Consider the following 5420-nt stretch of genomic DNA (forward strand, 5'->3'; position numbering starts at 1 on the left):
TTTAAATTAACCAACACCTCAAAACACCGTGAATATTGTATGTCACGATAGTGTGGACGTATACAAATTCAGCATTTATAAAAGGAGGGTTTAACCCATTAATTTTATTATCTTGTCAACCTAACTTTTTGACAAATAAAATTAATAGTTGGTGTCCTTTGGTCACACAAATAATAGCAGTGACTCCGATGGGGAGGATACTATTAGATGTGTCTAAGTGTATACCATTACTTGACACTAAGTCCATTAATAAGATTATGCCCTTTCCGATGGGGAAGATCACACGCTCTTAATTAACTTCCTATAGTCATCCAAAATGGAAGTCTGTTCTAGTGATCCACAAACAAGCTCATCCGATATGGAGAAAGGCACTCAGAGCCAACGCGCAAGCTTATTTGCATCACTTACAAACCAGTAATGGAGACCATGGGATTTACTTAAAATCCCTCTCCCACTTAGTTATTTATAAATGAGGAATTTTAACTATGCTAGCCTACTAAACATGTATACTAACATGCACACACAGCACAATATAAAAGCAATAAATAGAAAATCTAATTTTCATCTATTATGGCTTTTATCTATAGTTGTCCTCCGTGTGTTGTCATCCCAAGCTGCTGCCATATTTGGCCACCGCCACCGGGTCTAGCTGTCGCATCCATCTTGCTTCTAGTTCCGCTGCGCCTCTGGTCCTTAGAAGGTTCCACGCTTTGCAAGATTCGATCCACGACATAAATAGAATTTTACATTTTTGATCCTATATTCCATAAAAGGAATGTACATGTATCTAGATCAAAAATAAAATCCTAATAAAACTAAATACAGCTCCTGCTGTATTTTATAATACAATCATGCACACACACATAAATGCCCTTGACATGTCCAAGGGTCCAATCACACACATAAAATTATAAGCCATAATAGTTGGATCATGCATCCACAAAGTTAGCACATCCTACTATTATCCTGCCTAAATTATGTATGACATGTGCATAATTAAACTAATACCAAATACACAGAGGCAAAACCCTAGCTCTGATACCAATTGTTGGTTGCTACTCGGAAAACCTAGAGGTTCCACTGTACAAAAATTTTGTACAAAGGTCTGAACCTTTTCCTAGCTACCATGTGTTCTTTTAAATTAAATTTTGGATCGCCTGCGGAACTTAACACGTTTGATCCAAAACTTAATCTATTTGTTCTTTTAGGTTTTGACTTGGATCTCCTGCGAACTTTACACGTTTGATCCAAATCACCTAAGTTATTAATTCCATTAAATATTAATTTCCATAATTGGTTCCTAGTACTGACGTGGCGAGGCACATGGCCTTCTTGGATATAGGAGCAACCACCACCGACTAGACAAAACCTTTTATGGAAAGCTAATATTTAATTTCCTAAAATAACTTTAGGTTAACCGAAAGGAACAATCAAATCACAAGGAAAAGAAATAAACATAAGAACTCTACATCGAAAATAAATTCCAAATACTAGAATCGTAAGCCTCTTGTATTTGATATTATTTCCAAAAATAACTAGTATGATGCGGAAAGGAAAAACTACTAGTTATACCTTTTAGAAAGACCTCTTGATCTTCTACCGTATTCCTCTTCTAACTTCGGACGTTGTGTGGGCAACGTTCTTCCGAGATGAGAAACCACCAATGCACCTTCTTCTCCTCCTAGAAGAAAAAACCACCAACCAAGCTCCAAGGGATGCAAGCTTTCTCTCCTTCTTCTTCTTCTTCTCCAAGTAGTATCCGGCCACCACAAGAACTCCAAGCCAAGGAGAGTTTCGGCCACCACAAAGAGGAAGAGGGGAAGAGAGGATGGCCGGCCACACCAAGGAATAAGAGATGGAGAAAAATAATAGAGGTTGTATCTCTTGAAGGCACCCAAACCCCCTCTTTTATAATCCTTAGCCTTGGTAAATAAGGAAACTTAGTTACAATTAATTTTTATAACTTTCCTTAATATGAATTAATAAATAAAAAATAAATAAAATTTCTTATTAATCCACATCATGGTCGACCACATCTAGAGAAGCAAATTAGGCAAGTTTCAATCAACAAATTGAAACTTCCTAATTTGTTTCCGGAAATTTTAAAATTAAAATTTCTCTTCAAAATCCCTTCATGGTTGATAAAAAGAAATTTCTATAATTTAAATTTTTCAACATGTGAATAATTTATAAAGAAGAAAAATAAAATATCTTTCCAATCTACAAATAAAGAAAGAGATCTAATCTCTTTCTTTAATCTTTTGTAGAAGAGATATTTTAATTTTAATTCTCTCCAATAAATTATATCTTCCACATAAGAAAAAATTAAAATTAAAATTCTTTTTTATTTTATTAGGGCCGGCCCCTTCTAGCTTGGGTTCAAGCTAGGGCCGACCACCCATAAACCATGCTTAGGCCGGCCCTAGCTTGATTCTCAAACTAACTTGGTCGGCCCCCTTTAGGTAGGTATAGAAGGTGGGTATAGGTGGGTATAGTACTCTATAAATAAGAGGCTACCATAGAGACCGAGAGGAGGAATTGGTTTTGGTCTCCCGATAAAATTAAGCATCCCGTATTCGCCCCGAACACACAACTTAATTTTATCAATAATAATTCATTCCACTAGAGAACTATTATTGAACTACCGCACCAATCCCAAATTACATTTTTGGGCTCCTTCTTATTATGAGTGTGTTAGTCTCCCTGTGTTTAAGATGTCAAATGTCCACTAATTAAGTGAGTTACTGACAACTCATTTAATTAATATCTTACTCCAAGAATAGTACCACTCAACCTTATCGTCATGTCGGACTAAGTCCACCTACAGGGTTTAACATGACAAACCTTATGAGCTCATCTTGGGGACATTATCAACCTACATTACTAGGACACTTCCTTCTATAATCAACAACACACACTATAAGTGATATCATTTCCCAATTTATCGGGCTTATTGATTTATCGAACTAAATCTCACCCATTGATAAATTAAAGAAATAAATATCAAATATATGTGCTTGTTATTATATTAGGATTAAGAGCACACACTTCCATAATAACTGAGGTCTTTGTTCCTTTATAAAGTCAGTATAAAAGAAACGACATCAAATGGTCCTACTCAATACACTCTAAGTGTACTAGTGTAATTATATAGTCAAGATAAACTAATACCTAATTACACTACGACCTTCCAATGGTTTGTTCCTTTCCATTTTGGTCATGAGCTACTGTTTATAATTTATAAGGTACTGATAACATCATCTTCTGCATGTGACACCACATACTATGTTATCTACAATATAAATTAATTGAACAACTACAAACAAATGTAGATAATTTGACCAAATGTGATTCTTTATTCAAACTAAATGTTTACAAAAGCTTAAGCTTTCAGTATACACTCCAACAGTACTGAGAGTATTGTAGGGCTTCTCCGCCTTTGGTAGTTACCGAAAAGGAGTGTTTTATTAGTGGAGGGTGTGTGAGTGTGTGGATCCTTGGATTAGTCACCTCTTGTGAGGTGGATACCAAGTAAATCCTTAAGTTAGCATTGTTGTGTGTGTGTTTCTTTGTATTACGCTGCATATCCGTGAAGAAACAAGCAACGCCGAGCAAGACGAGCGCACCGAGCTATTCACCCCCCCCCCCCCCCCTCTAGCTACATAATCGGTCCTAACACTTATAGTGTGTGTTATTGATTATAGAAGGAAACTATGTCCTAGTAATCTAGGCTAATAATGTCCCCAAGAGGAGCTCATAAGGATTGTCATGTTAAACCCTGCAGGTGGACTTAGTCCGACATGATGATAAGGTTGAGTGGTACTACTCTTGGACTAAAATATTAATTAAAGAGAGTTATCGGTAACTCATTTAATTAATGGACATTCGACATCTTAAACATAGGGAGACTAACACACTCATAATAAGAAGGAGCCCAAAATGTAATTTGGGATTGGTGCGATAGCTCAATAATAATTCTTTAGTGGTATGAATTATTATTGATGAAGTTAAGTTGTGTGTTCGGGGCGAACACGGGAAGCTTAATTTCATCGGGAGACCAAAACCAATTCCTCCTCTCGGTCCCTATCGTAGCTTCTTGTATATAAAAATTTATACCCATCGCATATCCACTCCTTACCCAACCCAAAGGGGTCGGCCAAGCAAGCTTGGAGACCAAGCTTAGGCTGGCCAAGCAAAGGGTTGAGCAAAGATAGAGGGGACGGCCAATGCTTAGAGCCCAAGCATGATGTGGCCGACCCTAATAAAATTAAAAGAATTTTATTTAAATACTTTTCTTATGTGGATAACATGATTTTATAAAAGAGAGTTTAAAATTTAAATCTTTTCTTTTAATATGTCTACAAAATATTAAGAAAAGATTTGAAATCTTTCCTTATTTATAGATTGAAAGAAGATTTTAATTTTGATAAAACTTTCCTTTTTTGTAACCATGTTCATGATTTAAAAAGAGAGTTTTAAAATTAAAAATTTTCTTTTATAAGTATCTACAAAAGATTGAGAGAAGATTTGATATCTTTCCTTATTTGTAGATTGAGAGGAAATTTTAATTTTAGATAAACTTTCCTTTTTAAAAATCATCCACATGTTTAAAAGAAATATTTTAATTTATAAAACTTCCTTTTACAACCCACCATGAAGGAAAAAATTATTGGAGAAATTTTTTATAAATTTCCGGAAACAAATTAGGAAGTTTTAATTCTTGTGTTAATTAAATTTTCCTTGTTTAAGAGCTTATAGGTGGCCGGCCATGTTTATAATGAAAAGGAAATTGTTTTTTAATTAAATAAATTTTCCTTTTCATGGCAAAGGAATTAAGGAAGTTTTTATTTAAATTTCCTTATTTGTCAAGACCAAGGATTATAAAAGAGGGGGTAGAGGTGCCTTCATTGGTAACGACTCTATTCTATTTCTTCCTCTCTTTTTCTTCTTGGTGACGATCAGCCCTATTGCTTTTCCCTCTTCCTTTTCTTTCTTCTTCATTGGCCAGACCTTATAATCTCATGGAGCTTGAAGGTGGCCGGATTCTAGCTTGGAGAAGAAGGAGAGAAAGGAAGCATCCCTTGGAGCTTGGTGGTGGTGGCCGAACCTCATCTATTCTTGGAGTACTTGTGGTGGCCGAATCTTGCAAGGAGAAGAAGGAGCTTTGGTGGTTCTCATCTTGGTAGATCGTTACCCACACAACGTCCGGGATAAGAAGAGGAATACAATAGAAGATCAAGAGGTTGTTGCATACAAAGGAAGGTATAACTAGTAATTATTTTCCGTATCATACTAGTTATTTTTCTTTGTAAGAATTCCAAATACAAGAGGCATTAGATTCTAGTTTTTCGAATTCGTTATTCGAGTTTGTGTTTTTTTTTGTTTTTTGAATTTGTGATTCAATTGTTCTTTTTAGTTAA

The sequence above is a fragment of the Zingiber officinale genome, chromosome 3B (assembly GCF_018446385.1).
Source record: "Zingiber officinale cultivar Zhangliang chromosome 3B, Zo_v1.1, whole genome shotgun sequence".
Classification (NCBI taxonomy): domain Eukaryota; kingdom Viridiplantae; phylum Streptophyta; class Magnoliopsida; order Zingiberales; family Zingiberaceae; genus Zingiber; species Zingiber officinale.